Source organism: Sinohyriopsis cumingii, chromosome 14, assembly GCF_028554795.1.
Source record: "Sinohyriopsis cumingii isolate HCF-2022 chromosome 14, ASM2855479v2, whole genome shotgun sequence".
In the NCBI taxonomy this organism is placed as follows: domain Eukaryota; kingdom Metazoa; phylum Mollusca; class Bivalvia; order Unionida; family Unionidae; genus Sinohyriopsis; species Sinohyriopsis cumingii.
Genome location: NC_142974.1, coordinates 37,558,746 through 37,586,537, shown reverse-complemented (window position 1 = coordinate 37,586,537; position 27,792 = coordinate 37,558,746).

The window sequence follows — 27,792 nt, the reverse complement described above, 5'->3', positions numbered from 1 at the left end:
AAGCACTAATTTTCTTAAGGAGCGAGAGTTTGTACGTATGATAACTAATATTGCAGAGCATAGGTAAATAAAAAAAAGTTAGAAGGTTTCCAAATGATCTTGTGAAACAGGAGTTAAAAGGTAGAATGGCAATGCAAAAGTACTGCATGTTTTCCCCATAACTCTGTTTTGGTAAGAGTAAATTTAACCAAATTGTATGTTCCTGATTCGAATACTAGGAATCATGCATTAACTTTAAGAAATTGTCGGAAAGGTAATAAATGTCGAATAATCCTGCATAATATCCCTAAATTATATGATTCATTAAATATACTATTTGCATTTCTACATCAAAAACTTCATAATTTCCTTATAAACTAGATTAGAAAACTAAATATCTGAATATGGCATTTTATATGATTATTATTCAAATATGAATTCCTTTCTAATAATATTAGTCAGACATTTATGTCATTACTTTTATGTTACGCTTGGACTTGCCATTATATGCATGCATGCATATATTTTTATATTAATGAATACATAACCTAGAGTTATTTTTTTATTGATCAATTCAAAACCTAGAATTACTTTTATGTCCTTGTACTATTTATCTATTGACAAGATCCGATTAGAAACGATTCTTTACACTCGTTATTTAGATATCCATGATTGGGATCTCGACTAGAACTTTTATTATTTATTTCTTGACAAGATCCGATTATAAATGATTCTTTACACTAATTATTTAGACTTCATATACTTTCAAATAAAGATTGTGAAATATCCTTTACCTGTTCGCTTACGAGTTTTATTATATTATTATATTTTAGGCCTAAACCATTTACAAAATGACATAATTGTTAAGTACATTTGAGAATTAGGATGGTTATTTATTTGTATAGCTGGTCTATATTGAAACTTGAATCCGCTGTATATAATCAAGCATATAACCAATTCTTACACCCATACATTGCCGGTGTTATAAATGTAAATGCAGATAATACAACCAACTGGTCCATACCGAAGTAAAAGCCCATGACAGTGATTCCACATGTCCATTTATATTACGTGCTTACGTTGAGTTCTTGAGCAACTACCATATGCATTACTAAAAATCCATACAAATTAAATCGCAAACCTAGACATGCCCTCCTGCTGTAACTCTACCATGCAGAAGTTGTGAGTTATTTTTATCAACGTTATTTTAATTGAATAGTTTGAAACTAGTAGAAATAAAGCTTAAAATTATATAAAGAGGTTCAACATTTCATCGAACAGTAACTTGAGGTTATTCTAGATAACAGAAAGCAAAGCAGCTAAATATGTTTGATGATCAAAAGAAATTTAATGACACGTTACCACACCATCTACTAACCTATGTAGCGTCAGTGGATCTTTCCTCGTTACCATGCATGATATACCTTTTCCGTTCTGATTTGAAAATATTGCAAACGGATATCTTAATTATCCGAATGATAAATAATGAGTAGAACTAGACATGAAAAATGGTACTTAATAATGAGAACAAAATATATACCTTACACATTTCAACTCCATAAAGCAATCTCAAGCAATATAGCTGGATCTGTCTTTCAAACTGATAAAGATTAGGTTGTAAGGTTAATCCACTCCGAATAGGACCTATTAACCAAAATTCATATAGACCTAGTGGGGACTTCCAATAACAAATAAAGGTCATACATTACCATCCGAGTTGGAAAACAATGGAATCACGGGGCCACTACATAGTAAGAGATGTTCTTGTGAAAGAGACACATGAAAGTGGTGGTGGATAGAAAATAATTTTAAGCAGTCACTGTCGACACCGGTGTCCCTCAGGAACCATACTTGAACCACTCCGTTCAGTTTGCCATGTTAATGACCTTCTAGACTATGTGAAATCTCAGGTCGGGCTGTTTGCAATTACTGATTCCTTTAGAGAACAATTCAAACGCAGAGTGACCATCATATCCTCCAGAATGATCTCACAGCCCTGAACAAATCCGATCCAGATTGGAGTATGACATTTAATGGCACTAAATGCTACTTTCTCAGTATGACCAGTAAAACAGCAAAACCATCTGAATTATGCACCCTACATAATCACATACTACAGACTGTCAGTGAAAACCCTTACATTGAACTAACACTATATGTGGAGTTCAAGTGGGAATCGGATAATATCAAATCGAACAAGAAATCAAACACTACTTTTGCATTTCTAGAGAGAAACCTCAGGCACTGCCCGTTACAATGTAGACGAACTGCCTAAGTAGCACTAGTAGACTAGAATATGGTTGTATTGTAACAGGGAGGACGATTTATATATGGTGACTACAAAGCCAGAGAAGCAGTATGCGTCACCAAAATGTTAACTTACATGGGTCTACCAACACTCCAAGACATGAGTAGTAGGAATCGTTTCAAATAGCAGTATGGTGTAGTCGAGGGGTTAGTGTCGGCATTCTCACCAAATACATTTTTAAAACCATTGAGACAAAAAATCCAGATTAAAGCCATATATTTTCCAAACTTAGAAAGTATAAACATTGTAGAAAATGTAGCATAAAATAATAGTAGATGTTTTGTAGTTAAGCGACAGTGTTGTTTGCGCGCAGTCAGTGGAGAGCGCCAAGATAGCTCTTGAACAATACTAATATATATTTAGTTGGTATCCTTCCGGTGCAAATTTCTGCCGTCACTGAACCTGCACTGTACACATTATAATTAATAAACTGCAGATGTAATGTCATATACTTCCTATGCAGACCAGTATATATGCAATCAATAGAACAAGGAACAAAGACCTTGATGTGTTGATGAATTATAACACGCATATATTGTTTGTAAATTACCCGTACTTATCTGAGTGTATATGCAGTATAAAGTGATGAAACTGAGGATCGTAGAGTTTGGTTGACTTATTTGCTGATACTAGCACCGATATTAATCAATGAGTACTGAATAAAAACAAAGTTTCAAAGGATAATTATTTCCCAAACATTAGAACTATTTCCAGGATTGTACACACAAAATCCATACAATTGTTTGAGTCTGCACTTTCATAAAATATAGACATAAACTAAGCTAAAATAAGTCCGATAAAAAAGGATTTGTAGATTTTGCTGCCTTTGTCAACTGCCAAATCCGAATTATATAATTATTAAAAAACTGAAGACCAGTAACTTTGTCTAGTAATATAATTCTGGCGTTGACAGACAGTTTATTTCTGCAGATCCTATAAATCATAATGCGGTCCCTTAACTCATAACAATACAAAAAGTATTACTTTTTAATGTTGAGACCATTATCTGTGTATCATTAAGTCTCTGGCAATACTTTAATGTAACATGTCGGTTACGTCTTGTAATTTTTCTCATATCTGTAAATCTATTTAATCTGCATATAATTTCTTTTGACAAGCTGACGCATGTTATGTTAACCGTGGAGATCATTGCGTAAAAGGTGATGCATTTATTTGGAAACATAAAGTTCATTGTGTCATCGTGGTATTAACTTTTAAATGTAGGCTGATGTGATGCATAATGGTATTCTCTATGTTGATATCTATCCTGATAGTATTTATTCATTCATTTGTTTTTCTTTCAATCTTATATAGGGATTAAACATACGTTATAGACCACCTGTTCAACTGACACACAATATATTAAAGAAACACATCAGGTGAGTATGACGAGTGCAAATTGAGGAAGCTTTATTACTCAAATTTTCATGATATTTTATTTCTTTTCTCTCAGGAGGCTTTGATAAATTAAAGGACATACTTAAAGTGCTTGAGTTATTTCATCTCCCAATTTCAATCTTTTTTAATATCGGGTGGCGTAAGTAACCTTGCTCTTGGTGTAGTACTGATTATGTTTTTAAGAAAATAAATAAGCACCAGTAAAATTATTACTCAATCGATAAAATTTGGCTTTTTTATTGGCTTTGCAACGCTTTGAAATATATATTAGTTCAGCTCCGTCTCATATTATTGTATTTATGGATCACAAGTCTCCTACCTTCATTGGCAAGATATCTAGTAAAACTCAGGGTATTCATGGAGGTTGATGCTGCATGAATACAGTATTGATGCCACGTACACCGAGAGAAAAAACAATTTATTGCATCAAATGCACTATATAAAAAGTATGTTGTTTCATGTCTACCTAGCGTAATTCATGCGATTTCATCTTGCGTAATTTTTATCACATGTACATATTATAATAGATTACGAGGAAGCTTTATTGGATACATTTTTATGTTGCTTTATGAGAGGAAGTGCTTTTGTCTGTTTTAGTTGGATTGTTTGTTATATTATTTTAAAATAAAATGCTGTTCATAATGTACCATTAATTGATGGACTTGACCTTGTCCAAAATCATGTCCATTTCCCGGACACCTGAAGCAGTGATTTTGGTTTCGTAGACAAGATGTTATCTCAATCTGGGTCTCGAACTTTGTACATTCCCCAGCAATTGCTACGTCGACCTATTGTTTTCTATCTTTTATTTTATAACTTTAGTAATACACATCTAATTATAACTATGAACTTGATTTGTAAACACTATGTACCTACCTTCCGGAAGGTAATAGTTTTTGTTTAGAGAATGTTGATTGTGACCTTATATGAGGCAGAGGACTATATAGTCTTGTAGAAATTATTTATTCATGCTTTGAGATCTTACTTGGATCAGTTGTATTACTCTTGTGTGCAGCAATTTTTTATGCAGTAATGTACTTGTACAAATAATATAATTCAATTGATTATTCTCCGGAAATACAAAATGTTCTTCAAATATAAAAATCTTGGAAATATAAATTTGATTTTACACTAAAATTGCCAGACAAAAAATAGTTGATTGTATTAGTGAGTGCATAAATATGTTGGAGCATCATAACAATTCGGGCCACCACCAGGCATATCTATACCTTCAGCGTTCGATTTAATTTGAGTTTCAATGAAACAATATTCATAACTTGAATCATTAGGACTTGAATTAGATAATCTTTGATTATTTGGGATTTAATGCGCAATACCGATATATCTTTTTATATGTTTCATTTTCCGGCCATGGGAAATGGATTATTTGTTGATTTTTACAATGATTTATGACTCTCACTTTTTTCTATTACTTGTGTAAACATTCGTAATGTGACGCGATACAGATGTACTTATGACACTTGATTATATGTCATTAACATTTGGAGAGATGTGACTTCTGTATAATAAAGTTCCTTTCTAAATTTGCAAATTGAGATGATTAACATTAACTAAAGTAACCTCGCAATTTCTCTGCATCACTGCCATTAATTGTCCTTCAGTGATCGTGATCAATTAACACACTTTGACTAACACCTCACGTCATCTATGATGGTATTAACCTACCAAGATGTAATCCATTACTTGGCGTTGGCTACTACTTGTGAAGGGTTATGCAAAAATGTATGCACACTTCTTTAACATATAACACTAGCTATAACGCAGAAAGATACATTACAAGAACATATTTTCTCTTTAAAGTCGAAAGGGAAACAAGTAGTACTAGTAGTATTAGTATAGCATGGGACTCTAAAGTGTTATATATGCTTAATGTAAAACCTCACATCATGTGATCGTTGTCCAGCTGTCCACAGATCTAGTACTGGATCTTTTACAACAATTAGATTTATTGGATAAAAATACACTGTTGATTTAAACGAATTTTATTTGTTTGGAGAAAATTTCTTGTGTGTTTTTTCTTTTCTTCTAGTGATATTTGTTTGGCATGTAACGTTCAACACTGTACATACACTCATAGACACATACATACATACATACATACATACATACATACATACATACATATTGGTTTGCAAAGGAATGTTTTTCTTAATTGTAATGAATGTTTGGTCACCAACATTTCGCCCTATATATTTTATTTGTTGTACATATTATACACATTCCGCTTCTTGGGAGAGGGATGGGATACGCTGCCCGTGAACATTTTATTTTAAGCACAAATATACAACAATATACTGTAGATAGCAAAATATTTTAAATGTAGAGTACGCACAGACTGAAATGATTACTCTATATATAGCTCCATCCCACACCATAAGGGTACCTGTGACCATTAATTAGGTTGTAGCAAATGTACTATCAGAATGATGTAATTGCTAGTAAATATACTTCTTTTCTCCAAATTATGTTCTATAAATAAAAGGTTTTATTTCGAAAACCATATGTCATATTTTTATTTAAAACAAGAAAAAAAATTAATCTGAATTTTAAAGACTAATAAGTGAATCAAAACTATTAAAAAAAAACTTTCATTTGCTCCGTTCCCTGTCAAGCGCCTGTAGCAATATTGAACTACTAGAAACACAATGTTTATTTAAGTACAATTGTCAGATGGCAACAAAACATTATAATTATAGCAATGGCACGTTGAAATGTTTTCAGAAGTTGAATGTTCCTGTTCATGTTAATTGCATCTTTCATCCATCTGCAAAAAGATTGCTCTTTGTATTAGTTTAAAGTCGCATAAAGCTCCTATACAATTACAAAATGTATCTTACCTACGTAATTAATTTTGTGGTATGAAACAAACGATTTTTGGCCGGGACGAAAGGACATAACAAGAGACAGTATCATCTATCAATTTAATCAACGATGACTATTAATGCTTTATATCAAGAAGTTATTAATTATCTGCAGGTATTTCATCTAACAATGATCGTGGAAGATGGCTGGCCAAATAATGCTTGGAATACGCCCTCTTCAAGTCCTCTGTTGAACAGTTAATATGATGCATAGCTCGTACCATTTTTAAATTCTAAAATACAAACTCAGATTAGCAATTCATAGTTTATAAAACTTAGGGTTTACAATCTGTAACCGTACTATTTCTATGTCGTTGAAATATGTCCGAGCGAATTCGTAAAGAGAATACATTGCACATGCATGATACACGCCTTTCGTACAAAACACATAACTAAATTTCGTACAGCTTATAACTTAGAATGATATCTCGATATGTAACAGTTCAAGTTTTTGTGAGCTTCTTACAATGTAGTTAAGAGAATCGCCAGTTGCATCTGCATACAAAAAGCAACAGCACTAATTAAATACATTCACAAAGAAAGTTGGCTGAGTATATGTAATCTAATCCTTCATATTGGTTCTGGAGGTATCGAAGACTCTAAATAATTAGAAAGAACTGAGCCGATATGTGAGCCGTCAAGTGCCACATATAACTCAAGATCTTATTTTCAATAGACAATTCATATCACAAAAAGATGTCAAGTAGAATCTGAAATCGTTTATTGAAAACTAGATGAAGCAGACGATGTTTGTTACATCTTGAGCTTGTTAATGCTAACTTGATATGCAGCATTGTCCCAAAATAGACTCTTCCGTAACTCCATGAAAATCTATGCGGATTACATGTACACATATAACTCTGTGAAACGTATCGAATGAGAGGTGTTGTTCTTTACGCTCAGTCAAATAGTCTTGAAATCATAAATTAGTTTCATCTCAGTTTGGGAACGTAAAACATCAATGACCTGCACACCATTGGCATATAATTGGTGATTCTGAACTATAATAATTATTCTGCAGGATTGCTTGTCCTATTCTCCCAAGAGACCGAGAAAGGAAATCATAATAACCTTTCGTCTTTACGTAGAAATGAACTAATCACAACTTATACATTCCAACTCGGGCCACATTCGCTATGACTGAAGCATTTAATGTATGTTTTGTTGCATAAATAACTAGCAGCATTCCTCTCAAAACTTCGCTACAATTCGGTCTTCGATCCACTCCGTTACAGGTCGATCTAGATGACTGATGCACATTTCTTACCAGGGCTTATGACGTATCATTCATATATTATTAGAGTGATGTTTGTTCAAGGTGCCCACTATTAAAAGGCTATTGGAAACTTAACGCTTAACTATTGATGTTTTAATTAGTTTTGAAATATATATATATATATATATATATATATATATATATATATATATATATATATATATATATATATATATATAAGAAAAATAAAAACCAAATGAAACAGCTAAAATCATCTTATACTGTTTACTGCAATTCTGTCCTGCTTCATGTTCAATTTGATAAAGGGCATTGGTTTTAGCAATAGCTTTGCACCCCACTACCAATGTTGCTCAATGAGTTATGAATAAAAACAATGTTTCAAAGGACAATTATTTCCCAAACATTGGAACTTTTTCCAGGATTGTACACACAAAATACATATAATTGTCTGAGTCTGCACTTTACAAAATATAGTCGTAACTGATCTAAAATATCTCCGATAAAAAAAGATTTGCAGACTGTGCTGCCTGTGCCAACTGAAAAATCGCAATTGTATAGGAAACTAATACCGTCAATGAGTTAAGCATGATTATAAATCTGTGGACCAATAACGTTGTCTAGTAATACAGTTATGGAGTTGAAGCACAGTTTATGTCCGCATATCCTATAAATCATAATGTGGTCCCTTAACTCATAATAATACAAGAATTATTACATTTAAATGTTGTGACTATTATCGGAGTATCATTAAAACTTGAGAAATATTTTACTGTTACATGTGGGTTACTTCTTGTAATTTTTCTCATATCCGTAATTTTATTTAATCGGCATATCATTTATATGGACAGGCTGACGCATGTTATGTTAACCGTGGAGATCATTATCTAAAAGGTGATGCATCTATTTGGAAACATAAAGTTCAAACTGTCATCGTGGTATTGTTTCTGAATTAGGCTGAGGTGTGGTATAATAATATGCTGACCCTTCTTGATGACGAGGACAAATGGAGAGATGTATAAGTAAGGGTTCAAGCGCGATTAATCGATAGCTATGTACATCGACCGATTATAATTTGTAAGGATAAAATAATCAATCGTTTGTTTGTGCTTGTAACTATGCTTGAGATGATCTCTCCTGAAAGTATTTATTCATTCATTTGTTTTTCTTTAAATATTATATAGGGTTTAGAAATACTGTATGGACCACCTGTAAAACCGACACGAAATATATATAAAAGAAAAACATCAGGTAAGTATGAAGCGTACAAGTTGAGGAATCGTTACTACGTACAGTTTCATGATATTGTGTTTCTTTTCTATCAGGAGCTTTGCTAAGTTAAAGGATATACTTAAAAGTGCACGAGTTCTTTCAGCTCCAAATTTCAATAAATCATGCATTATATCGGTTGATATAAGTGATGTAGCGTTTGCTGCAGTACTGACTATTTTCCTAAGAAAATAAATAAACACCAGTAAAAGTATTACGACATCGAGAAGGAATCTGTCTCTTTGTTTTTGGCTTATAACGCTATGAAATATATATTGGTTCAGCTCTGACTCTTATTATTGTATTTAATGATCACAAGTCTCTCACCTTCATTGGCTAGATGACAAACACAACTCAGGGATAAGGTGGAGGTTGATGATGCAGTAATACATTATTAATGTCACGTACATCAAGAGAGAAAACAATTTATTACATCAGTTTCACTTTATAAATAGTATATTGTTTCATCTATCCTTTGCGCAATTCATGTGTTTTCATCTTACGTAATTTTGTGGTACATGTACATATGATAAACGATTACGAAAAAAGCTTTATTTCATAAATTGTTCTTTTCCTTTATGAGTGGACATGCTCTGTCTGTTTAAGTTGGATTGTTTGCTATATTTTGATTTGGCAATATGCTGTTCACAATGTAACATTGATTCATGGACTTGACGTTGTCCAAACTCAAGGTCATTTCCAGACACCTGAATCAGTGATTTTGGATTCGTAGACAACATGTAATCTCAATCTGGATCTCGAACTTTTCATCAGGGATTGCAACGATAACCTATTGTTTCCAAACTTTTATTTTAAAACTTTAGTAATAGACTTCTAATTATAAATATGAATTTGCTCTGCGAACAGTATGTACCTTCCATAAGGAAACACAATTAGGTAATAGGTCTTGTTTAGAGAATGCTGATTGTGAATTGAGGTGAGGTAGCAGACTATATAGTCTGGTATTTTAGACATTATTTATTCATGCATTGTCATCTTAGCAGAAGCAGTTCTATTACTCTTGTGTGTAGCGATTCTTTAGGCAGGAATTTTCTTTATCCAAATAATTAATTTCAAGTGATTATTCTGTTAAAATACAAAATGTTCTTCAAAAATAACAATCTTGGAAATAGGAACTTGATTTCACACTGATATTTCCAGACAAAAGATATTTGATTATATTAGTGTGATTAGGCACCAATATCTTGCCACATCATAACAGTTCTGGCAAACACAGGCATATCAATATGTTCAGCTATTGATTTAATTTGCGTTTCCATGAAACATTATTCTTAACTTGAATGATTAGCACTGTGTCAGAAAATTTAGGATTATTTGGGATTTAATGCGCAATACCGATATATATGTTTACATGTTTGACTTTGTATTCATATGAAATAAATGATTTGTTGAATTTTGCAATGATTTATCACTCCCTCTTTCTCTCTGTTCTATAAATTCTGGAAACATTCGTAATATTACTTCACGTTTGCTACTACTTGTGAAGGTTTATGCCAAAACAGTATATTTGTTGAACATATAACACGAACTTCAACTCAGAAAGTTAAATTACGAGAATAGATTTTCTCTTTACAAACACATTTGCTCACCAGTACGACCTGTGCTCGTTGTCCAGCTGTGGAGGTACTCGATCTCTTAAAACAATTAGATTTATTGAATAAAAATACACTGTTGATTTAAACGATTTTTTGTGTGTGTCGAGAAAAAGTCTTATTGTATTTTTTTGTGATATCAATATTTGCTTGGAATTTAAGGTTGAACGCAGTAAATACATCCATAGATACATACATCCCTCCATGCATGCATGCATGCATGCATGCATACATACATACATACATACATACATGCATACATACATGCATACATACATGCATACATACATACATACATACATACATACACACATGCACATACACACACACACATACACACACACATACATACATACATATATACATACATACAAGGAACGTTTTTCTTAATTATAATGAATGTTTGGTCACCAACGTTTTCCCTTATCTATTTTAAATGTTGTACATATAATACACATCCCGTTTCTTGGGAGTGGGGTGAGAGGTGGTTCCCGCGAAAATTTAATTTTAAGTACAAAGATACAAAAATATACTGTAGATAGCAAAATCTTTTAGACGTAGAGTACGTTGAGTAAGCATAAACTGACTTGAGTAATCTATATATAGCTTCACCCCTGACCACGCGGGTACCTGTGACCATAAATTAGGTTGTAGCAAATGTATTATCAGATTGAAGAAGAAACTGATGGTACATGGTCTTCTTTTTTCCAAACTATGAAATAAAAATAAGAGATTTTATTTTGAAAACCATATGTCAACTTTTATTTTGAACAAGCAAAACAAATCATTTCGAATTTCAAAGACTAATAAGGGACTCAAACATATAATAAAATGTTCCTTTGCTCCGATCACTGACAAGTGCTTGTAGCAATATTGAACTAATGGAAACACAATGTTTATTGAAATGCAATTTTCAGATGGCCACAAACATCATAATCAGAGCAATGGCACGTTGAAATATGTTTAGAAGATGATATTGTCAACTATTAATTTAATGAACGATCACTATTAATGCTTTAAATAAAGACGTTATTAATTTTGTACAGGTATTTCATCTAACAGTCATTGTGGAAGATGGCTGGCCGAATAATGCTTGTGTATTGTCTCTATCACGATTTTCATTTTGTCAGATCGAAAACAAGCTAACGTAAACTTAATACAGTAACAATATGTACATAATTGAAATATGGATCTGTCGTTGTTGTTGTAGTTGTTGTAGGGTTTAACGCCATTTTCAGCACAAGATAGGCTAAACATGGCGGCCAGTATAAGTGGTGGAGGAAGAACTCTGGAAAACCCCGGGAAGAACCACCGACCCACGAGAAGCTACTGGCAGGCTTTCTCCCGTACCAACGTTTCCTAGCCTGAGACTCGAACTCACGCAGACAGAGGTGAGATGGCAGTGATCCGTAACGTTGAGCGCTTTAGACCACTCGGCCACTCCGGGCCCAGAAATATGGATCTCAACGAACGGTGTATTTTGAGAATAGTCCGTTATTTACCAAAGGCCTTCATACATTTGTCAAATCAATGAAATGTGATGTTCTTGCTTAACAATATGGTCAGGAGTTCGGCTGTTGTGAAACATTTAGAACAAGATTTCTGATAATATCCAGCAATACCCAAAATTCGCATTAATTGCATCATATTGATATACAATAGGAATTATATTGTGTATATTTACATTACGTGTAGTTTCATTTATGATCATAGTTAGTACGGTTTATTTAGTTAATTATACTTTAAATACTAAATTACTTATAGATCATACGTTTTTCCTGTATAATTAGTCATATAATAGTGCGTAGGTCCATTAATAAAGTCCAAAGGTTGAGATGTATAATAACATGTGAATGCAGGTCGCTGGGTTATAAAAACGAAATACTGCCCTAAGGTTTGATTAGTTAATATAGCCAACGTGACCTTGTTTATCATTTAAAAGCTTTGTGGAAGGAATATGGATCTCAATTGTACCACAACTTATTAATCTGTATAAGACAATGGACCCGTAACAGGATTAACTAGTTGAAAATATTTTAAATGTGAATATGTCCAAAAAGTGCATGATATACTTAAGCTATTTAATTTTTTATAATATTTTTATTTTAGTTGACATTTCTTAATTTTCATTTCAGATTTTGCTAATGCTTAATAAATAGAGGTCAGCAAAGAGTTAGCTTTGCAAATGAGGTGAACAATTAAAGGCACTTGATAGAAAAATATATGATTCGTTTTCGAGTTCAAATATAATGAATTAATTTAGAACAAAATAAATTTATTCAGGATACGTTGCGATAAGAACATTTTGATTGCATATCTTCGTTCTGTTGCAATTAATGTAGATTGGTAATTAGTCTTAATCATTAAAGCTCTAAATTAGGTAATCTTAGGTTTAACAGTGTCATATGTATGGTCTCCTCTTTCTCATTCAATTTATGATAAAGTTTAAAACTGTTTATACGTTATACAGTGTATGGTTTAGGTCTAACAATAATGATACTCCACAAATGGCAGCTGTTTTCTTTATAACAAGGTCATAGAGACTATAAAATCTATTTAAAAGACACTCAGTTGAATCAACTACATTATTGAAATTCGCGAATAGAAATGGTAACATGGTAACATAGGCATGTCTAATTTATGTGTTATCATCTTCATAGTACATTTTGCAACAGTGAGAGTTTTCATAGATAGATAAAGAAGAGCGGCTAAAAATATTACAACATTTAAAATTGTACCGTTTTCGATCAACTTAATCTTGATATTGGTAATGAGGAATTATTATAAATGTAATATATTGTTCTCAATATACCCACTGAACATAACCAGTGATTTTAAAGGCAGCATGACTTCATATATGTTTTTACACATGATACATGTTCAGTGACAAAACGAAAAACAAAATCGGCAGTCTATCATCTGCAAGTAAAGGGCACAGTCGTTCAATAAAGTTGTAACATTGCCAAATAATCAATTGGTATTTTGAGCAAATGTAGTATCAATAATTCTAAAGCAAGTTCTTATGCGTGTATATATATATATATATATATATATATATATATATATATATATATATATATATATATATATATATATATATATATATACTATGCTATAATTTAGGTTCATCACTAATTAAGCGTACTAGCTACCAGTACACTTTGAAAATAGTCCATGGATAGCGATAGGTTTTACGTTTCTGTTCGTCAACCTGTTTGTCAAAATTGCATGTAAATTCAAAGGCCGCATTACAGACTTTCTTATTTCGACAGCCCCTTAACTTTTAATATAGAGGACAAGTGCCTAAAGAGCGCGAGCTTTCTGTACTTATAAATTCACACCTCGGCTAAATCAACAATTGCGGTTATGTTTACTTTGTTTGGTGGCCGCCTTTCTCGGTCGTCTAGCATTGGAGATTAAATACCAGTGGACTTTAAACGATGGGTTCATGCTAAGTGTTTGAGCCGCCTTGCCCCACGAAAATACTGAAAACAGTTTATACGATACGAATCTGACCTAAAAAGACGGGGGTTGGTGGTAGTGTTGGTCACGTTTAAAGGTGTCTGGCAATGAATCACCCTATATACCTTAATTAAAGTGTAATAAACATAATTGTGTTTGTTTAGTTTATAGTTTTATATGTTAAGGTAGAATTATTTTCATTTTTGTTTAAGTTCGATAAAACTTGAAGACAAAAGTGTCCAGTAAGACCATTGTCGTTTCTGAAGAAACATATAAGTCAACAGCAACTTCACAACTAGATGTTTGGTTGATCAATTTATACAATTACGACTCTTTTCTTTAATTTTTAAACTAAAGAAAGAAGCTGGCTTCTTCTAATGGCAGTGACATCACAAAGAAAGGCACACACACCTTAAATGTACACATCATAGAGAACCTGTGTAGATTTAGAGACGGACGAACAAAGGATGGTGTTTAATAATGCGATAAACTCGATATCTTACAGATTTCTACTTCATACACAATCTAAAACAGAATTGTTTGCTTGTTGTTTCTTTCTTCTTCATATAAACACAATTTTTGTGTAAGGACAAAATGCTCTGAAATGTACATATTAAACAAGAACGATTTAGCCTTGGTTATATGCTAACTTCATTATATATATATATATATATATATATATATATATATATATATATATATATATATATATATATATATATATAAAATGAAGTCAACATGCAACTATCGTCTTTTTGTTGGACATATAAGAGGTGTTGTTCTCTAAACGAAGCATAACCTTTTAATCTCAAGTAAAAGTAACGTCCAACATGAACTGCATAGACGACATATTGCATGTCATATTCTGCAGACCTTGATCTTTGCAATTTCTTTGGAGTAATCAGTAGAACAAGCAGAATAGACCCTGACTTGTTGATGAATTATGATATGACCTATCATATTTGTAATTAAACTCAACATATATGAGTGTGTATACTGAATGAGTGTGGAAGTGAGGAGTTTTGCATTTGGTTGAAACAACAGGACTCATTCGCTGATAAAAACTTATCCAAACCAGTACCAGTGACAGTCAATGAGTTCAGAATAACAACAAATATGGCCAACTAGAATATTTTCCTAAATATAGGGCCATTTCCTGTTTGTACATACAAAATCCGAACAATTGTATATTTTACTAAAATAATGAGGCAAAGAAAAGCAACATAACTGTCATATAATGTATAGATTTAGCTATCTCCGCTAACACTAAATCGGAATTTTATATAAAATTATTGAATAAAGGAAATTAAGCATAACTTAAAAAATGGAGACCAATTAATTTGCCTAGTAAAATAATTCTTCCGTGCCGTGCATAGTAATAAAACCATACATTCACGAGGACACTCGCAATAACGTTTTGTATTACAGCAAGTAATAGGAATAGCAGTAGTTCGATTTTCCAGCACATAATTGTATTGTGACTGCCTCACTCACGCGTAAATTAAGACTGGTTCTCATTCAGGATACCATTATTGAATGGGGTACACATTTCTGCATGAAGCATAAAGTTCAATGTGTCGATATGGTATTGCTTTCATATGACGTAGGGGTGTAGAATAATACATTCTGACATCTCTTGATGATTAAGGTAAATGGATAGATATATAAGTAAGGGTTTTAATGCGGTTCAGCGGTAGTTTCGAATATAGATCGGGCATAACTTATCAAGATGAAGGTTCGGGTCGTTCGTTTGGTCCTCGTTAGTTTCATTGTGATCATCTTTCCCAGAGGTATTTATTCATTCATATATTGTTCTTCTATACTTATATAGGGGGTGTAGGTAAGCGGTGCAACTGACATACGCATAAATTAAACAAACACACCAGGTGAGTTTGACATGTAAAAGTAGAGTAATTATTAGTACTTACATTTTCATAATTTTTTAATCCCTGCTTAAGTGTGTAGCATGACATAATATATTCTTTGTGACCACTTATTTTACGTCATCACAATAATTCTCTTCAAGTGGGTTCAAATACGGAAACAGATGTTAATACTTCACGCGAATATCAATCAGCTTTTGACAGTATTCAATAAAGGTATGTTTCCACATTGTGAAGACCACGGTATGGACAGAGTCTATCTAAAAAATACGGTTTCTCATTGCGACCTGAATTAACGTTGGCAACACTTAACCCGCATTTCAGTTTACTTTTTATAACAGAATAGGTACAGTATTCCTATAATATGTGCAGTTTTATATTTTATATATTACCACACGTCAAAATATTACTTTATGTAATTCTGATTGGTCAAAAAAGCCCATAAAGTTAGCAACAGGTAACCCGCATTTCAATTTGCTTTTTATCACATAGTATGTATAGTATTCCTATAGTATGTGCAGTGTCATATATTTATATTACCACATGTTAAAATAAAACTATATAGGGATTCTGATTGATCCACATAAGCGCATGAAATTATTGCACAGTATTCTCTTTAATGATTGGCTGCGATCGTGGGAACGATTTTCTAATCCCGCCTTCAGGAAGTTTTTATTTTTAATGAACATTTTTGGCCTCTATTTTTTCATATCGACTCGCAAAAAGGAATTGAGGAAAATGGCATCGTCTGCTTCAATGTGGCTAACTTATCCCGCACGTGTTATTTTCTATGTCATGAATAACATAAGATAAAATGAAAAATGGCTAAAACCAGAAGACAAAAACAATAACAACAACTAGTAAATCTATGAGTAGTGTTTTTGCATCGTCGAGGTTGAAGGAGTTGGTATATCTATATCTACTAGCGTATTGTAGGTATTAACTTAAATAAGTAAAGAAGCTTGTGAAACCATTGCATATTTACGTGGTAAATATGTGATGCAATGCCGAGTCAGAATGGAATTATTTGCATATTTTCTTATCCACTGTTTCAAATCAAACACCTGGTCAAAAATACATTACATTAAAAAAGGAAAATTTTGCATCTAATAAAACATGTTTCACATGAATATCGCAACATTAGTGTAATATTTACTGCAAATGACTCTTTAAGGCTATGTACACATGTATCGTTAACTGTAACGGTAGTGCATCAACCGATGCGACATCAAACACATTGGGAATGTGCTGAAAAATTACTTTGTCTTCGTAAAATGTTTCGTGTATTCGGAAAGACGCATGTTCTTTGATTAATAGTTCGTAAGAAAAATGTAATCTACTTTCAAACTTCAATGCTAGTTCAAATTTGGTTGGGACGATTTTTTTACGCACAACAGATGAATGGTTCACCGTCTGTCAGAATGAGATAAAGTATTCGTTCTTCTTTCAATCTAAATAATTTTCACTGAGATAAATCTAATAAAAATAATCTCAGGTGGGTATGGATTTACTATTGAATTATGAAACTCGTTGAATAACGTCCAGCCTTAGCTCGCCAAGACTTGCAAAAGCTGGACATTATTCAACTCGTTTCATAAATTCAATACTAAATCATTAACCAATTGAGATCCTGTATATATATATATATATATATATATATATATATATATATATATATATATATATATATATATATATATATATATATATCTATATATATATATATATAAAAAAATAAATATACATACATATATATATACATATATATATATACACATATATATATATACATACATATATATAGACATATATATATATACATATATATATATATATATATATATATATATATATATATATATATATATATATATATATATACACACATATATATATATATATATACACACACACATATATATATATATATATATATATATATATATATATATATATATATATATATATATATATATATATATATATATATTCAAAGACGCATTATCTGGGCAGACTATATGAGGGTACTAATTAAAGGTAAAAGAATTCTAATTGGTATTAACCTAATATGCCCAGTGAAACAAATCGTATGTCCGAAAAGATGATTAAGTCAAATGAACAGTTTAAAATAAAGATTACAGGTAGTTTTCAAACCAGTTTGTAGTGTATAGTTACAAAGCATTTAGCTGTTACGCCATTTTAGTAAAACCTGGTATGGAGGCGAGGCATTGGTTTATCCTTTTAATATATCAATATTTAGCACAATATATCGAGTATGTAGATACACAGGCAAACCATGTATAAGCCCATCCACTTTTTCTATATCTTTTTTGATTCGTTATGTAAATCATTTTATTAATTTGCTTCTGAATACTGCTAAAATCTGGGGTTTTTTAAACAAGAAATTAAATTACATCCATACTGTCTCATAAATTGACATCAATGAAAATACAATCACCTTCAAAGAAATAAGAACTATGGTCATAAACGGAATTTCACATATATTATTCTCCTCATTTCCATTAACAAGTCTAGTAAATCATAAAAGCGTTGTTTAGTTCGGCTTTAAGAACACTCTTTAAAACTGTGTTATTTACTAGGCATGCTTTTAAAGGTTTTGCAACAAACTAAAGACATTGTTAAATAGATCACCCGAGAGCCATGTGGAATCAACATTAGTCCAAAGGTTTACATTATATACCTCTATAGAACGAAACGGGAAATATTATTTAAACATTGTTTTAATGCTTTAACATGGGAACTTCATGTTGATCCAAAAGTATAAATAGCCAATCCAAAATTATTATGTGAAAATGTCTAGAAGTTTACCATGGGGATGGTGTTATGAAGCCAATATTTTATATAACCAAACGGGAAATCAAATATTGCCGTTGGTTTTCATCAGGAATAATTGTATAACCTAGCAATAAATGTTAAAATTAAAAACGTGATAGAACATTTTCATGCTGCAAATTGTATAAAGCCGTACGGGAATCGTAATGTAAATATTTTGAATCCAAAACAAATATAAAATCCTGTAACTGTTATTCATTATCATCTCGCACACTATAGTCCCCATTAATTAATTAATATCCGAAACACTTACACTCGCTATCCAGCCACTCTTTAAGTATTATCCAACAAACACCAGCTAAAGGTTATGTTTATACATATACACACTTTGTACCAGATTATGCTCAAACATAATATCAAACACAAGGTTAGGAAGTGCTTATAGACTCAATACTATATTCCGATCACAAATACATAACACGGGATATGTTAATTCGTTTAAAGGAGTACTTTACTGCCGGCAAATACAAAGCTATGCAGGACAAATGCACAAAACAAATAAACGAAAGCACATTATTGGGAAATATGTTTATCTCTTCTCTAGAGATCTTAATTAGGTTTGCAAGGGTTGTCATCGTCGGGGGAGAATGTGGGAGATAAGCACCCACTTCCCTTGGTAATCTCCCCATGGCTTGCGTCTGATAGAGCTTCTGACAACCAAATCCAGCTACAGGTCTTCACGATTGGCGGATCCTGTTTAAACTGACTGGAGAAGGGATGATAGGCGAGTTTCTGGCGCCTCAAAACCAGATGCTTCGGGAAGATGGGGCTCGTTAACCTTGGGTGGTCGCCCATCTAGGAGAAGGTAAATTCCGATTTCAAACCTTCGCTGCCTTGTGACTATACGCTCTCATGGGAAAGGCTAAGGGGTAAACCACAAAAGAAAATCCGGAGACGGAGTCCCTAAGGCGACTTAGCATTTATTTCAGTGTCATCTCGGCAACTCCTGCGACGCAGCTGGTGGCATGACGTATCGGCTTGTCCTTTCCCTTAGATCCATCAGCAGCGTGGAGAGGGGGGATCAGCTGCATGGGCAACAGTTGATTTTCCATATCTCCCTGCCCAGGCTTGCGCCCTGGAGAGGACACTCCAGCATCGCTCCAATGCGTCCACACAACACGGGAAGCAGCAGTTTACCGATTATAAGTCACCGCTCGATTGGCGTAGAGCCAGACGCCAGGGGTTGCTTCTGCTGGTGGGAGAGACCAACATGTTTCACTGCACAGCTACCGCCCGCTTCAAACTGGTCAGCCCCCAGCCAATAAGGTGCCGTCCCGCCACAGTTCGCCTGCCTTACTGGGTGCGTAAGGCTTAAGGTACACGAGTACCTGACAAACGGACTGCAACTACCACACCAAGAAATAACAAAATAGAAATAAAAGAGAAGACTTCAATCCTCAAGCTAGGTACCTGGAATGTCCGGACCATGCTGACTGGGTTTTCAGATGATCTCCAGACAATCAGTGATGTTCGAAAGACTTCAGCCATCAACGACGAACTTGCAAGGCTCCAGATCGACATCGCCTCACTACAGAAGACACGACTACCAGATTCCGGGTTCCTCCGAGAAAAGAACTACATATTCTTCTGGCAAGGAAAGAGAACCGATGAAGCCAGAGAGTTTGGTGTTGGATTCGCTGTCAGGAACACTCTGCTGGGGATGACAGAACCCTGCCAACAAGGAAATGGAAGACTGCTATCCCTCCACCTCCACACCACAAATGGGTCTGTCAACCTGATCAGCGTTTTCGCTCCCACACTAAGATCCTCCACAGATACCAAGGATGAGTTTTACGATGAGTTAAATTCGCCCATCGAAAAAAATTCCCAAGGAAGAGAACTTGACTTTGCTGGGCGACTTTAATGCTAGGGTGGGTGCCGACCACGACCCTTGGCCCACCTGTCTTGGCAAGTTTTGCGTTGGGAAAATGAATGAGAATGGGTAGCGCCTTCTAGACATGTGCTCGTACCACGACCGCAACATCACCAATTCATTCTTTCAGACAAAGACACAGCACAAAGTGTCCTGGAGGCAACCACGGTCTAAACACTGGCACCAGCTGGACTTCATCATTACAAGACGCTCAGCCATGAAGGGTGTGCTTCTTACCCGTACCTTCCACAATGCTGACTGCGATACTGACCAATCGCTGGTGTGCTGCAAAATGAAGGTTCAGCCGAAGAAGATCCACCGCTCTAGGCAAGAGGGTTAACTACGCATTGATGTGAGCAGGACATCATATCCAGACAAGGCTGAGGAATTCACCTATGCTCTTTCCAACACGTTTGATTCAGAACCCCCCAACGGCAGTTCCAAAGAAAGATGGGATCACATCAGAGAGACTGTATTCACAACAGCCACACGGATCTTTGGTAAGAAGTAATCAAAGAACAATGACTGGTTTGAGGCTAACTCTGCCACACTCATGCCAGCCATAGAAGAGCGTCGCAGTGCTTACCTGCAATACAAGCTATCCCTCGCCAGAAGACACTACAGGCATACAGGTCTACCAGAAGCAAAGTACAGAGATTAGCACGGCAGTGTGCCAATGAATACTGGCTTCAGCTCTGTCAGAGTATCCAGTCAGCAGCAGATATTGGAAATATCAGAGTCATGTATGATGGCATAAAGAAAGCAATGGGTCCCACGAAGAAACTGACAGCACCACTGAAGTCTGCCACAGGCAATACCATCCACAAAAATGACAAGCAGAACACTACTCCGAACTGTAGTCCAAAGAGAACCACTTGACCAATGATGCCCTCAACACCACTGAAAACTTCCCTCTCATGGCCCAACTGGACAAGAAACCTACTGTAGACGAACTAAAGAAGGCCTTAGAGAAACTGTCCCTGGGTAAAGCCCCAGGGAAGGATGGCATCAGAGCAGAACTCATCAAGTGCGGATGTAGCGTGCTGCTCACACACCTGCACTACCTCCTCTGCCAGTGCTGGGACGTGGGTGCAGTGCCTCAGGACATGAGAGACGCTAACATCATAACCCTGTACAAGAACAAGGGCGACAGAAGCGACTGAAACAACTACAGGGGCATATCACTTCTCAGCATCGTGGGTAACGTTTTCGCACGCGTCATCCTGAACAGACTGCAGACGCTTGCTGACAGAGTTTACCCAGAGTCGCAGTGCGGGTTCCGCGCAGAGAGGTCCACAATCGACATGATCTTCTCTGTCAGGCAACTGCAGGAAAAATGCAGAGAACAACACAGACCCCTCTTCCTGGCCTTTATAGACCTCACCAAGGCATTCGATCTGGTCAGCAGAGACGGATTCTTCACAATCCTGGCGAAAATTGGTTACCCTCCAAAGCTGCTAAGCATGATCCAGTCATTCCACTATGACAGGAAAGGTACAGTGCAATACGATGGCTCAACATCCAACCCCTTTGACATCCGCAGTGGAGTTAAACAGGGCTGTGTCCTTGCCCCCACGTTCTTCGGCATCTTCTTCTCAGTCCTGCTCAAGCACACCTTTGGAACGTCCACAGAAGGGATTTACCTGCACACAGGATCAGACGGTTGACTGTTCAACCTGGCAGTACTGAAGGGAAAGAGCAAAGTGCGTGAAGTAACCATCAGAGACATGCTCTTCGCAGACAATGCTGCTCTAGCCACCCACCCAGAAGCTGAGTTTCAGTGCCTGATGGCCCGCTTTGCTAAAGCATGCGATGAGTTTGGGTTAACCATAAGCCTAAAGAAAACAAATGTGATGGTTCAGTACGCGGACCCCCAAGCATCATCCTCAACAACTACGAACTTGAGGTGGTGAGTCAGTTCATGTACCTCGGCTCTACCATCACCAACAACCTCTCGCTCAATGCTGAGCTCAACAAGCGGATCGGAAAGGCATCAACAACTCTCTCCAGGTTGTCGCAGAGAGTGTGGAACAACAGCATGCTGACCATAAACACTAAGATCACCGTGTACCGTGCATGCCTGCTAAGCACTCTCATGTACGCTAGTGAAACCTGGACTCTGTACGCCTCACAAGAGAAAAGACAGCGCTTTTCACATGCGATGCCTCTGACGCATACTCGGGATCACCTGGAGCGATCGAGTAACAAACTACGAGGTGCTCGAGCGTGCCAAGATTCCCAGCATGATCACACTCCTCCGCCAACGCCGCATTAGATGGCTGGGCCATGTACACAGGATGGATGACGGACGGATCCCCAAAGATATTCTTTACTCGGAACTCGCCTCTGCAAAAGGTCGATCGTACGGCCACATCTCCGCTTCAAGGATGTCTTAAGCACGACATGAAAGCCCTTGATATCGATGTCAACACATGGGAAGAGCTCGCTCTAGACAGATCAAGCTGGCGACATGCTCTGATCACTGGTCTGAAAGCCGGAGAGGACAAGCAACGCTTGCTAGCTGATGAAACACGATCGCAGAGGAAGAATCAGCAGCAGCTCCAACCAATACCAGACGCAACATTCAAGTGCAGCAGGGACTGCCACTCCCGTGTTGGACTACTTAGCCACAGCAGACGCTGCACAACCACCAACCGGACATCTCTCAAGGGCGCAGTTCCATCGTCTCTCGAGACTAACGGATGCCAACAACAGATATCTTAATTGCTCGGAAAAGGACCTATCATATCTCTACTATCACTCTTTCTCTCATCAGTTCTTCCATATACCGGGTCTTGCACCAGTAAGTAACATTGGCTAAATGTGCTCCAGGATGTCTTGGTATAGACCACGGGTAATAAAATAGGTTCTTCCGCTTTCTTGCTCCACTCACATCTGTATAACAAACTGGATGATCCAATGTTTTAATTTTCACTTCGATTTTCATCTAGTTCTTATTCAGTCTTAAAAGTCCCCTGTTTATTCTCCTCTCTTCATGCAGTACCTTTTTTGGTGTCTCCTTTTTCCACCTCTCCTGTGTCCATGCCGCCTTTATATTAGGGAATTGATCCTATATTCCCTCCTTAATGAGCCTTTTCGCAAATATGAAACGAGCTCGTTTCCTCTTCAGACGTATATTGTGTCTATTTCGTGTTCCCAATCCAAAATTGATCCATACTATCCAATAAACTTAATACGCATCGCAACTTGCTCACTTTGCAGGTTTCTTTTATATTGTTTCAGGCTTTTCTGGTCGACAACGAATGACAGGACTATTGAACATCTCGATTTATGTACTCTAGTCAAAAAAGGGGTAGGAAATGTTGAAATACAAAGTACTGTACACTCTCCCACGAAAGAACATGCAATCACATAATACGGGGTAGGGTGTAAAGGAAGAGGATTAACTCGTTCAAAATAAAACATTCAACAACAAATATTTAAATAATGGTAAACACCCACTTTGTAAGTACTCTCCAGCACACCAAATTTACTTTCGAAACGCCGTTTGTTGTATCGGGAAACCCCGTACATAATTCCAACCAGAAAAATATGATTTTTAAAGAAGTGGATTGAAATCAAATAAACATACTACCAACACGCAAATTTTGATACTCTATCTAACACACGCTTTTTGATCATAACCCATCGCACATACCTAGTATCGATCACCTTCTTTTTGATTACTATCCAGCACCCACTTTGTGGGTATTATCCAATATCTTAAACTAATATCACTTTTATCGTGACTAAATGTTACACCTACTATCCACTGAAAAGGGTATGACGTAACAGAAGGTGATGAAATTTGCGGACACGTACAATTATAATTAAATTAAACTACTTAAATTTGGTACGCAGAAGTTCAAGAAAAAACGAGAGATTTGGAATGCGGACGTGAAAAGAAAATAATGTGCTTTGTAAAACATCATCTTAAAGAAGGACACAATGTTTAAACAATCATCTTGTAATGAACACGACAACACGTTACTTCTCAAACTTCATGTTTAATAATAATAATAAGTTTCTCTAACATAAATATGAAAGCAAGCGGATACACAAACATGTACATATTTACAAGGTTGAAAACATTCTTGAATCAAAACTGAATTCCCACGATCTGAATCACTTTGCCATCGATCCATAATAAGTCTTTGCGTCCCTGATATAGATACAAAGTTCACAAAGCCATCTTTCTACTCTGTCATTATTTGTAGATATCTCACGATCAGAAAAAAGGTACTAAATGTTATAATTCTGCGTATAACCTGGTCCTTGTTATGTAACAATATTTAGTTGAGTCCATATGAAAGTTCTTATCATAGCGTTATTGATGTCTTATTCCAAAGGAAATAACCTCAACGAATAAAAAATAATCCACAATCCATATCGAGGACGCATGTTTGAACGTCGATAGGTTTACAATGTGGTGGTTCATCTTTAGCACAAAACCCATACTTGTAAGAAGATATGTATATTTGTCAGTCATGTCACTAGCAAAACAGGAGACTAAACGTTGTTCTAGTTCTGGAAATCTTGACATGCTGATTGTATTTTTGTTTTCTTTTTATGGATCAACAACTTTCCCGTCATTCCTTACGTTCCATTAGTCTATGACCAGTTATCCCAAAATGTTGATTTCATGAGTATTGTCAAATTTTGCATATAAGATGACATCCGCTGTTCTTACTAGAGCTATTGCAATCGTCCTTGATCTGGCGTGAAATCAATTTCCCACAACGCGTATCTCCCTGGATAATCTTCATACGAAATATGGAAGCTTCTGTTTGTACCTAACTCTACTGTGTCTACAAACCAAGAAAAGTAGGATCTTAAGCGATATTTCGTGGCAGATTGAGATTCGGAGGATCGGGTACACAGCTAGCTTCTTGCCGTCTAGAGTGACTACCATTGCAAAAACATCTAAGTGTTGATTTTTGGTTAATGACTGCTAAATTAATTTAATTTTTTTTAAATAACAGCACATTTCAGAACGGACTATTGGAAGTAAAATCAATGCCCTCTTGTGGTAAAAATAAAATGTCTGCTTGTTTAACTTGTTTAGGAGTGATGACATCAAAATGTGCATGCTGAATTGTTTTAGGTGGTGGTATATTAATTTGCCATATTGCCTGTCCTGCTAACTACTTTGCAGCAACATAACATAACATTTGCTGCATCAGCAAGTTTACTCATCGCTGTTCTACCCCTCCAATATCCTTTTGGTCTGTAATAGATAGATTCCATTATTTAATGTATGTGCATGTGGCTCCTTGTAATTGTCCTAATGAAACAGTGATAACACCACCTTTCTTCATACGAGATGATTTTTTAAAATATATATTCGTACCACATTTTGCACGCTTGCTTGTAACTGCAAGTTTCATTTTATGTTGTTAATCCACTTGTGGGGGTTGATGCTATACTTCGAACGCAATATAGAGCCATATTATTTATTTAATTTGTACAACATTGATGTCATTGATTTCTCTGCAACACGAAAGCAAGAACCAGTAAAACATTCGAGCATTACCGAATTCCATCAGAATGATAACAGGTCCATCCGGAACGGGTAAAACAATTACTGCTTAATTGGATAATGAGATGGCTCAAGTGGGATCAACTATTTAGCAGCTCCGACAGTTGATCAGAGATGTTACGATGTACTTAAATAATTTAATGAAAATGCAAAATTGTTTCACGATTACGGTAATGATATTAATTTTATCACCGATATTGATAAAGCCTCATCTTTGGATGACTGCGATGGATTCATTATTAATCTCGTAGTATACGATGATATAATGCTGGACTAACAATCAAATCCAGCTCGGATTTTTCTTTCGAGGCAGGCATAAAAACACAGACGTGATTTATGTTACTCAGCGATATACACCAATACCTAAAGTAATCAGAGAAAACTAATATTTTAGTTGTGTTTAATGGAGTGGAAATATTCATCAGTCTTAATGAAGTAGGAAAGCACAATCTACCTCACTCGGATTTATAACAATACGTTTACATGAGCCTAGATCACGATATAATATACGTTCTTATGTTACTCGTTTAGGCTCGTAAAAACATTAACACAAAAACGAGTGAAAATAACAAGCTTTGAAAAATTATATTTCCCTGGAAAAATTATGTAAACATAAATAGATATGAAAGGTTATATCGAATTCTAAAACGCACAAAGGTGTCACGTGATCATGTTCCTGAACCTTGTCGAGATTATGTACTTGTTAAAAGATCACGTACAGCCGGTGTCGCCCTGACGATAACCAATCATTTCATTCTAAGAAATAATTGTTTACATCTTAAATCAGTAGTCCCATCATGACCTCGACACCAACCAATCTTTTTAAAATAAATGTAGAACGTTTCTAGAGCAACACCTGGTGTTTACCAAACGAATAGTCAAGGTCAAACTATTTTCTGGAAAAAAGTATCATCTACACTGCAGAGGTGTCCAAACTTTTTGCAAAGAGGGCCAGATTTGATAAAGTGAAGATGCCCGGGGGCCAATAGTTCCTTCTGATGTTTTTTTAACCACAAAAGTTACATGCAGATATACACTGTTATGGAACAATAAATAAATAAAAAAAAACAAATGAACAATAAATAAATAAAACATTTTCATTGTCACAATTATCTTTATTTTTCAAAGGGCAATGTAACTAAATATAAGCCACTCCGGCAGACATGAACAACTCTAAATACACAATTCTGCCTTTGATTCATATCTGGAGAGTCAGATAACATTGAACTGTGTGTAATACCTTAAATTTCCATGAGGTAGATACATATCTTTGCCTCATGGTCATTTTAAACAGGAGTCATAACTAATGCAAAGTTTTCTGTTATCATTAAAGTTTAAAACAAGTGAATTTTGCTTTTGTCTTTTAAAAGATCTTTCAGAAAATAATAGTTTGTGCCACATATACAGGTACATAACATCAACCGTTATAACCAATCTTATTCAAGAGTTTAATAAAATAAGTGCCATAAGTCCAAGTGCATAAGTGTGCTTTTGGCTTT